Here is a 12,121-nt window from a genome sequence, read left to right on the forward strand (position 1 = left end):
AGGCCATGGACAGTAACAGATACCAGGCCTAGCTGAATAAACATATTATTGCAAAATGTAGAGACATCATTTATAATGAACGTAAATGCACTGTTTCAGATTTCTAAAACAAGCATCTTTTTTCCCCATAAAAGATAATGTTTCCATTGCCACAGCTCTGATGCTTTTCATTTAACCATGACATTAGGGCTACCTTCAGCGCTTCTTTGTGTGGGTCTGTGTTCTAGCTTCTACCCTTGTAACAGCTTTTGTTTGCAAGAAAAGAGAACTCTTTATCATGGTTGCTGTTTGTAATTGCAGCCTTAATAGTCTAAGCAGATTTTACATTTGCCATTGAGTCACAACTCCTATTTCTAATTTCTTAAATAAAGAAAAAGGACTCTCCAGCATATTTTGCCTATAAGACAGCAGTCATAGGAAAGCAATTTCCCTGTAAATGCCTCCCTCTTATGCGAAAACCATGGCTCTAGTTTATTATTTACTTTAAAGGCGTCAGTGTGAATTCAAGTTAATTCCTGTCCTGCTATCGTTTGTTCAAAGTCCTTTTGCAACAGCTCTTATGTAAGACGAAATGCAGGAATTGCTTTATGAGGTTTATTTAAATAAACCATTAAGTACAAGACACACCTGGATAGCAGCATCAATTGCGTATGGGGAAACACGAGCTATGAACGCATCACTTCGTTTAGGTTGACAGAGGTCCTACATAGTCTGGCTCCAGGGTTCTTCTTTGGCCTCACTTCTTAACACTGCCCCCTCCTTCACTGTCCTGCAGCCACAGTGACTTCTTTCCTGGTCCTTGAACTTGCCAAACACATCCCCATTCTCAGGGTCTTTGTCTTTGCGAGTCTCTCTGCCTGAAACTCTTTTCTCAGTCAGAGGACTGGTTCATTCTCATCCTTCAGATCTCTGCTCAGATGTCACTTACTCTAGGCGGTTTTTCTTGGCCACCCTAAAATAGCACATCCCCTTCTCACTTTCTACTCCTTTTCTTTGTATTATGTACATGGCAGCATAAAATTATGCATTTGCTTAGTGACAATTACACACCCAGCACATGATGCATTTCAAGCTTTTGTCGCTTCTAGGGCAAGGAGTATGTGGGTTGAGTTCACCTAGTATCCTTGGGGGGCCTGGCACCTAGTAGGCGCTCAATAAATAATTGAATAAATAAATGAGGCTTTTGGGGACGGTGGAAATCGTTTCTCCTCATTTGGTAGGCCTTGTTGCCAAGCCGCTGGCAGCTGGGCGCTTCATCTCACCCTCACCCCTTTCCAGCAGGGGTGCCTGATTGGAGTCAGGCACTTGGGATTGCCTTGCCACCCAACAGTGCGTGTCAGCGTGTTGCCCCGGCCTCTGGCGCGCCACTTCCTCTCGGCCTAGCAGCTTGGATTGGGGAAGGACAGGTCTGCAATACCCGGAATGTGGAAGCGAAAGCAGAAAGGAGACAAGAGTGTGCGGGGAGGGGAGTCTCCGTGCGGAGGCAGCCCCGGCCTCCCCCGGTGCCAGGCTGTGCGCAAAGGGCGCTGGCCAGGCTGACTCATTCCCCGCCGCTTCCTCAGCGGGCGGCGGCCACACACACGCCCATCTAGGGCGGTCCGGGCCCAGCGTTGGCACCCGAGCCCCTGCGGGGCCCCAGCGCTTAGCGAGCAGCGGCCACCTCAACTTTCCTGCGCGTTGACGTCCGGGGGCAGTCCGGGGAATCTTCGAGCGCGCCGGCCGGCATCCCGCGAGGCCACCGCCCTGCGTGGCCCACCCCGGCTGGCTCCGCTGCGCGCGCCGAGCGGCGCACGCGCAGTGCGGGGACGCGCGCCGGGCTCTGGCCCCAGCCCACGCCCGGCTCTGTCCTTGCCCACAGGCCGCCGGACCGTAGGCCAACCCCGAGGCTGAGTCGGACGCAAATTGGGCGCCCGAGCTGGTGTCGCCCGCGGCGCTGAAAAGACCGTGTGTCCCGAGAGAGGGTGCAGAGAACGGCCGTGACGGGCTTCCCGGCTGCCCGAAGTGGGAGTGGTGTGGGCTGCAGGAAGGAGAGAGGAAGAGGAGCAGAAGGGGGCAGCAGCGGCCGCCGCTAACGGCCTCCCTGGGAGCTGACAGGCTGGGCCAGCACCCGGCTTGCTCGCGAGTTCGCGCCGCCGCCTGGGCCCCCCGGCCCGTCGGGCCCCTGGCCTCGGGCTCGCGGCGCGCTTCGGGGCGGAGGGCTGCCGCAGCGCCGGGAGAGGCCTGGTCCCCGCCGCCAAGGGATGTGAGTGGGAGCCCAGCCCGCACGGGAGGGCCCCCGAGGGCCCAGCCTGGCGGACGCTCGGACCCGGGTCCGCTCCGGGGCTTCGCGGACCTTGACCCGCCGGAGGTGTCGGGTAGGAACAGCTCCTGCGTGCTTGGAGGTGCCCCCTCGTCGCCTGATCGGTGCAGCAGGTGGGTTTTATCGCTGCCTGGCCTCTGGGTGGGGGGCAGCAGTTGTCTCTCCACCCTTGCCACCTCCCGATCCCGCCTTCCTCTGCTAGCCGCAGTGAACTTTTCAGCTAGAAATCTTCCTGTTTAAGACAGTACCTAGAACGAATGTCTTGCTGTTGATGTTTGCATCTATGTGTGCCTTATAATTCCCCCACCCCCTTATGCCTGTTAAAAATTTTCTAGACATCTAAACAGCCTAGAAAGGAGCATCTATTTCCCTTGGATTTCTGCGGGGTGGTAACTGCTGCTGCTTTTTTTAAGGTTTCGGAAGCAGGCAACGGGAACAAGATGTGAATTGTTTGTCTTCTGCCGACAAAGAGGCCCTTCCTCCCCCTCCCGCGACGGTGGGTATGCGATCGGGCTGCTGTCCTTTATCGCGGCGGTAAAGGCGAGGGTGTCGCGAGCTGAGTGCGTGCGTAGGAAGGTTGGAAGCGTGTGTAGACAGGCAGGGCTCATTGTTGCTTACTTCTCTGAAAATGGCAGTGCTGAACTTTTAATGTTGGTCAGAGTAATTTTGGGGTATTTATTGTTGCTCTTGGATCCTTTCAGAAACGTTTCTCTTGGATTATACAAATAACATGGCTATGTAGAGAAAAGTAAAATGTTGTCCGTTACCCTTTCTCTTCAAGCGGCCAGAGATTCTTAAATCTTTCAAAGAGAAATGTTTTCAAGTAATAAGAGATACGTTTTGAGAAAACATGTTAGCTGTTCTTGCTGGGGTTTCTGCTGCCACATTGAATGCTTCCTGGATGGTTTTATCTGCCTAAGCTTGCTGTGTCAGTTGAATTTAGCCAGTTTGCTTTCCGGTGATTATTAATGTCAGGAGAAACTCCTTTTCTCTGAATGAACGGGTAGGAGTGGCTGAGTATGTCATAGAGGGAGGGCGAAATGTGAAGAAGGAAACTAGTAGTGGGAATAGGGGGATGATGATTGCTTTTGGTTTCATAATAGGTTTGTACAAGTGAGTTGTTGGGCTACTGCAAATACAGGATGAGTATCCCCTATCCGAAACGGTTGGGACCAGAAGTGTCTCACATTTTTTTGGATTTTGGAATATTTCCATATACATAATGAGATATCTTGGGGATGGAACCCAAGTCTAAACAGGAAATTCATTTATTTCATATACATCTTATACACATAGCCTGAAAGTAATTTTATACAATATTTTTAATAACGTTGTGCATGAAACAAAGTTTGTGTTAAGTAGTTATGTGTGGAATTTTCCACTTGTGCTGTCATGTTGGTGCTCAAAAGGTTTCAGATTTTGTAGCATTTCAGATTTTGGATTTTCGGGTTAGGGATGCTCAGTCTGTATTCTGACATAACACCCAACAGATTTGGAAATGAATAATCAACTTTTGGCCTCCCTTCCCCCATCCACCTCACTTTTTAACCACTTTAAGTTTGAGAATGACTTGTTGTATGTGCACTTATCTGTTGGTGTGTAACATATCTACAAACTAGATGTAGACAGCACTTGCCTTAATAGTACATGTATTCACCTGTACGGGAAAGCTGCAGGACAGGCTGGTGAGATGAACACACCATGCTTGTTTTTGCTCTCATTGAACGTGCTGTATTTTCAGTTTATAGCATGTTTTAGGGACCGGTTAAGGAATAGCTTGTTTCTTTAGTGCCTGTAGTGATTTGAGACATATGTCTTATGTATGGGGAGGAAATATAATATCTTTACTCTACATCTGGATATTGCTCAAAAGCGGGATGCTTTTGAGACAGAATAGGAAAGAGCATTGGCTTTGGAGTGAGATCTGGGTTTTAATCATGGTGTTCTTGCCATCTGAGAGTTGTAGTATATAAAATCTCTTTAAGCCTTACTTTTCTTGTAAGATCATTGTGAAGATTGAATAAGATGCATGCAAAGTAGTAAACTCCTTGGTTCTTATAAAAGTCTTGGCTATCATCATGGCTGGGAAGGCAGAAGAGATTCAGAGAAGGGCAGAATGACTCCACGTAAGGTGATCTGCCAGTGACCAGTGTTTCTTCCTATTTTAGTATAGGGAGAAAAAGGACTTTTAGGTCTTGAACTGGCTAAAGGGTCTTACAGCCTTTCTATCTCCTTGAACCCCAATTGTGCTGCTCCTCCCAGCTATTGTGCTGCCCTCTTGTGGTTAACGGTGCTAAGAACTTTGCATTACTTTTTCCTTCCCCATTACTTTTTCCTTCCCTTTTTAGGCCCCTTCTCTTAGCTTCCAGTTTCCTAAACTGTGTGCTGAGGTTCCCAGAGCCCCTTGGGCTTAAACTATTAGTTTGAGGTAATTTACGGTTTCAACATTAGATACCTACATCCCTTTCTACAATATCATGTCTTTGTAAAGCTGCATTTTCAGAGGTTGCTCTGCTAAAAAGCAACTACTATGTGAAAATGTATGTGAAACAGTAAATAAGGTTGTGGTAGTGTCCAGTTTGATTCCAAGATTTGATAAGTTGTACAGTGCCCAACAGACACTAAGTAATAAGGATATTAATACTTACTAAGTTGTTTGAACCTGCCTACTTAAGTATTTCTTTTGGCTTAGAGGTATCATAAAAAAATTGCTAACACTCTAAGGGCTTCTCTATATGGAGGCAGTTTGGGAACTTCTGACTTAGCTTTTGGTTGTTGCTTTTCTGATAAAATTATTCATACAAAGCTGGTATCAACTGATCATGGCTTAATGTATTATTTCTTTTCCTACTTAGTATCTTTATAATTTCTGTCCAGTTCTTTCATTTTAAAACTAATCTTACTTGTCATTCCACTGACTTCCTGGCTTTTCCAATGCTGATCTTCTCCTCTTGTTTCTGATCCTCTCCTTAAACTCAACTTGCTCCAAATGAAAAGTGTCATTTTATGTCCCTTAATTTCCTTCTCTCCTGATCATGTAAGCTTTAAATTAGGCATGATCTTTAAACTACTTCTTTCATTTACCTTTTATTAGCCCATTCAACATGGGCATATTTGTTTGGTCTCTCATATCTCTGTTTTCTTTCCTTTAACTCCTGAACCTCAGGACTCATTTCCTGAGCCTGAATATTGAAAGTAATATCAACCTCTCAGAATCCAATGTCTCTTCCTTCTATTTATCCTCAATAGAGATGCCACTCTAATATTCCTTATTGTAGTATTCCCTTACCCCCAAATCTTCAGTGGCTTATTATTTTCCATCTATTAAATTTTCCTGGTTGTCAATATACTCTTAGTATCAATCCATGCCCTATTTATTCAGTCTTTTGTGCAGGGCTTCTGAACAAATATTTTCTGCTATTGTCTTATCGGCTGATTTCCACACTTTCCAATAACAAGCTGTGCTTATTTTATACTTTAACTTTTGCTCATGTTCTCCATCCCTCTTTTTTACTCTTTATATTTCTGTAGCTCTTTTATCTTAGAACATCTTCACATAGTTTAATTATGTGCCATGCTTGGTTGTTTGATAGTATTTTCCTAGTGTTAGTCATACCTTTTCAAGTTGATTGTGTATGCTTTGAGGAACATACCTAAGATTAACACATTGACCGCCATGTGAGTTGTATTTAACTCAGGCCAGTTTTGAGCCTGGGGCCTTGTGAAGCAAAACCCTGCAGTTGGTTTGTGAAAATCTTACTTGTTGATGCTCTTATTGTTACAATTAATATTGACAATTTAATTCTAAAAACATGGATTGTGTTGCTTATAACAGAAAACAATAAAAAATAACAAATTAGAAAGGGTCGTTTGTTTTAATAAAGCACTGTGGCCCCAGGGGAAAAATTTTTTTTTCTAGTGTGGCAGGCAGTCAATGTGTTAAATAAAATACATACACTGTGTGGACCATATGAGCAGCATTCAATAAATACATGTTGATTGTGTATTAAAAAGCAATTTTAGTCACCAAACATTATTAACACCTACAATGTAAACGTTATTTTGCTATGTCCAAAAGAGATATAAAATATTATATATTATATATATCTTATATATATAATATATAAGATATTTAAAATAGCTTCTTTTCCTTAAGAACTTACAGTATAATTGGGCAGATAAGATAAATAATGAAAGTTTCGGATATTTGAGACCACTTACAGTTAAGGTGTGCAGAGAAGGCTGCAGAGAGAAGGTAGAATCAAAACTAGGCAGTACTTGATTTTTGCATAAGAGGAAGGAACTTGAATAGGAGGTAAAAAGGCAAAATATGCTTGATATGTTCAGAGAACAGTACATAAGACAACTTGACTGAAATGAAGGTTTGTGTGACAGAGTAGTAAGAAATCACGTTAAAAATGTAGATCAGAATTAGATTATGGATGGCTTTAAGTGTTAGGATGAGAAGAATGTACTTAAAATTCTTTTAAAATTTTTAATTTTATAATTTTTTAAGATTTTTAATTATAGGTACATAATGGTTATAGATCTTTATAAGGTACATGTGATGTTTTGATACAGGCATACAACGTGAATTAATCAGATTAGGACAATTGGGGTATCTATTACCTCAGACATTTATCATTTCTTTGTGTTAGGAACATCCCCGTTTCACTTTTTAAGTTATTTTGAAGAATACTCTAGCTTATTTTTTTTTTATTTCAGCTCATTATGGGGGTACAAAAGTTCAGGTTATATATATTGCCCATGCCTCCCCATCCCCCCAAGTCTGAGCTTCAAGTGTGTCCATTCCCTAGACAGTGCACATCGCACTCATCATGTAGGTGTGCACCCATCCACCCCCCCCCCCCCGTCAGAACTTCAAGCGTGTCCAGTCCCCAAGCAGTGCGCATCGCACTCATCAAGTAGGTATACACCCATCCCTTCCCCCAAGCCCCCACCTCTGTCCTATACCCAATTGGTGTTATTCCCAAATGTGCACTCAGGGAAACCAGTTTGCTGGTGAGTACATGTGGTGCTTATTTTTCCATTCTTGGGATACTTCACTTAATAGAATGGGTTCCAACTCTCTCCAGGAGAACCAAAGAGATGCCATATCGCCATTATTTCTAATTCTAGCTTATTTTTGATTATAGTCACTTTGTTGTGCTGTCAAATATTGTTCATTCTAACTATCTAATTGTATTTTTGTACCCATTAACCATTCCCAATTTATCCTCCCCTCACTGCTACCCTTCCCAGCCTCTGGTAATCATCATTCTACTCTCTGTCATCATGAAATCAATTGTTTTTAATATTTAGCTCCCACATATGAGTGAGAACATGTGAGGTTTGTCTTTCTGTGCTTGGCTTATTTCACTTAACATAATGTTCTCCATTTCTATCCATGTTGTTGTAAATGGCAGTATTTCATTTTTTATGTGTATAATATTTTGTGTATAATATTCGATTGTGTATATGTACCATAACTTCTTATCCATTCATCTGTTGATGGACACTTAGGTTGATTCCAAATCTTGGCTATTGTGAATAGTGCTGCAGTAAACGGGGGAGTGGAGATATCTTTTCAATATACTGAATTCCCATCTTTTGGATATATACCCAGCCCTAGGATTGCTGGGTCATATAGTAGCTCTATTTTCAGTTTTTTGAGGAACTTCCATACTGTTTTCCATAGTGGTTGCACTAATTTTCATTCCCACCAACAGCGTATGAGGCTTCCTCTTTCACCCCATCCTTTCTAGCATTCGTTATTGCTTGTCTTTTTGAGAAAATTAATTTTAACTGGGGTGAGATGATGTCTCATTATGACTAATGATGTTGAGCATTTTTTCATATATCTGTTGGCCGTTTGTAGTCTTCTTTTGAGAAATGTTTCTTTAGATCCTTTGCTCATTTTTAATTGGATTATTTCATTTTTTTTTCCTATTGAGTTGTTGGAGCTCCCTATGTATAGTCTAGTTATTAATCCTTTGTCAGACCGGGAGTTTGCAAATATTTTTTCCCATTCTGTGGGTTGTCTCTTCACTTTGTTGATTATTTCCTTTGTTGTGCAGAAGCTTTTTAGCTTGATGTGATTCCATTTGTCCAATTTTGCTTTGGTTGTCTGTGCTTTGGGGGCATTACTCAAGAAGGCCTTGGCCAGACCAATGTCTTGAAGTGTTTCCCCAGTGTTTTCTTTTAGTAGTTTTATAGTTTCCGGTCTTAGATTTAAGTCTTTATTTAATCTGTTTTGAATTGATTTTTGTATATGGTGAAAGATAGGGTTTAGTTTGATTCTTCTGCATATGGATATCCAGTTTTCCCAGCACCATTTATTGAAGAGATTGTCCTTTCTCCACCATGTATTCTTGGTACCTTTGTCAAATATAAGTTCACTATAGATGTGTGGATTTATTTCTGGGTTATCTAGTCTGTTCCATTGGTCTCTGTGTCTGCTTTTATGCCAGTACCATGCTTTTTGGTTACTGCAGCTCTGTAGTGTAATTCGAAGTCAGATAATATGTATGATTCCTCTAGTTTTATTCTTTTTGCTCAGAATGGCTTTGGCTATTCTGGGTCTTTTGTGCTTTCATATAAATTTTAGGATTATTTTTTCTATTTCTGTGACGAATATTATTGGTATTTTAATGGGGATTGCATTGAATCTGTAGATTGCTTTGGGTAATATAGACATTTTAACAATACTGATTCTTCCAATCCATGAGCATTGAATATCTTTCCATTTTTTTGTGTCTTCTTCAGCTTATTTCATCAATGTTTTATAGTTTTCATTGTAGAGATCTTGCACTTCTTTGGTTAAGTTTATTCGTAGGTATTTTATTTTATTTGTAGCTATCATCAGTGGGATTACTTTCTTGCTTTCTTTTTTGGATTTTTACTCTTGGCATACAGAAATGCTACTGATTTTAAAGTTGTATCCTGCAACTTTACTGAATTTGTTTATTAATTCTAATAGTTTTTGGGCAGAGTCTTTAGGTTTCTCTAGATATAAGATCATATCATCTGCAAATGAGGATGATTTGACTTCTTCCTTTCCAATTTGGATGCCTTTTATTTCTTTCTCTTGTCTGAGTGCTGTAGCTAGAACTTCCAGTACTGTGTTGAATAACAGTGGGGAAAGTCGGCATCCTTGTCTTATTCCAGGTCTTAGAGGAAAGGCTTTCAGTTTTTTCTCATTCAGTATGATACTAGCTGTGAGTCTGTCATATATGGCTTTTATCATGTTGGATCATTGTCCTTTAACTTTGATTTGTGAGAGCTCTTTCTATATTAAGGAAAAATCGCTCTCAGTTTGTGAGATGAATTGTAACTATTTCCCTAGGTTGTCTTTTTGTCTTTTTATCTTTTTGATTCCGTTCGTAGTGTGATTTTTTTTTTTTTGTCATGCATACATAACAAAAAATTTTCGATTTTTCTGTTGTTCTTGTCAATCATCCCTCTATTACTTCTGTTTTTTTTAGTCATGTTTAGGTAGGTCCCTTCTCAACCCTGAAATTATTTTTTGAAACTCTCCCATGTTTTCTTAAAAAGCCTTAGAATTTTTGAAATGGGAAAGAACTTGCTAAAATAATTATTTTAGGAAAATTAAAGTTGCACCAGTGCTAGGTATAGTATAAATTGAAAAGAGAGGTGATAGAGAAATGTCGTAAAATGCTCTAGGCCTAAAGTGATAAAGACTGGGACTTAGTGGGAATAAATCATATTGGGGAGATGTCACAAGACTTTATTATGGACTGAATAAGAAGGTAGAATGGGAGAAGAATAATAATTAAAGATGACTTTGAAGTTTTGATCCTCAGTGACAGAGGGAATCAAAAGTGTTGAAACTCCAAGACATCTCAGAACATCTGGGCCAGTCTATATATTCTGTGCATTGGGAATCTGAGACCCAGAGAAATTTAAAAAATGTGTCCAAAGTTACTCAGTGACAGAGAAAGAACTAGAATTTGATTAATGGTAGGTACTGAGAAAAATAGGTAGTAGTAGCTGGTTGAAGGCATGTATAGTTAGTTGAGCCTATATTTGGATATATTGAGTTTGAGGTGACAGTGGAATACACAGGTAAAAAAAAATAGCCTACAATGAGACATATGACTGGAACTTGGTAGACAAGTGAAGACTGGCACTGTGGTACTCAGGGAGAAGAGTAATGGACTAGTTTGAGCCTTTATCAGAATGCATTATGGTATCTCTAAAGAATTATTTCAGAGGAATGTCGGAAATAGTGTTATTTTATCATGATAGTATTTTAAAAATCAGTGTGAACTTAAATTCATACTGATTTCAATAACTTTTTGATTTTTTTGACTGTCAATAGCAGAAGATAGTACTGAGCACTTCAACAATAAAATTAATTAAATTTCCTGTGCAATTTTATTTTATAGGCAAACCCATCACTTCTTAAAAATCTTTAAAAAATTTCTTGGTTATATAAGCTTGGAATATGAAATGAAATCATAAGGGAAAATACCCACATTTCAAAGATCTATTTAAAGCACTTTTCCCCATCATTCTTTATACTTTGTGTGTGTGTGTGTGTGTGTTATAAATGATACATCTAACTTTTCCTATTTAGTTTTCATTAAAAATGATTCTAAAGGGTAACTCCAAATCTGCTCCTAAGTCTAAGACTAAAAGAACGGAAAGGGGATACGTTTACTAGTTAACTTACATTTTTTTCCCTGAATGGCATCAGTTTCCTCTGGAGGCCTTTTAAACTGTTGCCTTTCATGTATGTACTTCTACAACTGACCCAGAGTAAAATGATGAAGTTTGACTTCAGTAGTCCTTAAATATGTAGCTATTCTCATCATCTCTTCCAAAGCCTAAAAATTGAATATTTATCTAGGATTTTTGTTTCTCAAGTGAAAGAATCATGACATGACATTGTTTTAAAATGTACCTATTTCCATGTATTTTACATGCTGTCTCCTTTCCTTGCCTTCCCTTTCCCTTCCTCTCCTCTCCTCTCGTCTCCTCTCCTCTCCTCTCCTCCTCTCCTTTCCGAGGCAGGGTCTCACTCTGTTGCCTGGAGTAGAGTGCAGTGGCATCACCATAACTCACTGCAACCTCAATATCTTGGGCTCAAGTGATCCTCCTGCCTCAGCCTCCCCAGTAGCTGGGACTACAGGTATGTGCCACTAATTTCTTAATTTTTTTTGTAGAGACGGAGTCATGCCTAGTTGCTCAGGCTCGTCTCGAACTCCTGGCCGCAAACGATCCTCCTGCCTTGGCCTCCCAAAGTGCTAGGATTACAGGTGTGAGGCACCATGCCCAGTGATTTTACACACTGTTTTAAGAGGCAGTAATAGTGGATAAGCTTTGAACAATATTTCTTCAAATAAAAAAATTCAAGTGAATAAAAGTGGTCATTTAAAAATTACATTAATCAATCAAAGGAGCAAAAAGGATTGCAAGTGCTTCCTGTGATTGACAGAACTTGCTTAACAAGTTTTAATATCTTTCTGGACATCTGCATAGTGACAAATTCGGATACAATTTTAAATGAATAGGGTCATCCTGTTGATTCTAAATTGAGCCATTTGAACGCAACAGTATATTGCAGAGATCTTTCCGTCTCAATGATTAGAGATTCATTCATTCAGTCATTTATTCATTCAATCCTTTTTTCATTCACCAAACACTTATTCATCAGTCACTCATTCATAACTCAATCACTTAATTTCATGTAATTACTTTTTTTTTGTTTTAAATTTAAAGAAGTTTATTCTGAGCCAAATATGTGTGACTGGCCTGGAGCACATGGCCTCAAGAGGTGTTGAACTGGGTTATACTTTG

At 40.6% G+C, this 12,121-nt stretch overlaps 1 protein-coding gene across 1 annotated transcript in view; it reads left to right on the forward strand.

Moving 5' to 3' along the window:
- The first annotated feature begins 2,733 nt into the window (after positions 1–2,733).
- The window catches only part of JAK2 (Janus kinase 2), a 105,155-nt gene continuing 95,767 nt past the window's right edge, over positions 2,734–12,121 (forward strand). Inside the window, exon 1 of the mRNA XM_069474180.1 lies at positions 2,734–2,795. The gene's annotated coding sequence lies outside the window, so the exon portion shown is untranslated. The remainder of the gene's footprint in view (positions 2,796–12,121) is intronic.

The sequence above is a fragment of the Eulemur rufifrons genome, chromosome 7 (assembly GCF_041146395.1).
Source record: "Eulemur rufifrons isolate Redbay chromosome 7, OSU_ERuf_1, whole genome shotgun sequence".
In the NCBI taxonomy this organism is placed as follows: Eukaryota; Metazoa; Chordata; class Mammalia; order Primates; family Lemuridae; genus Eulemur; species Eulemur rufifrons.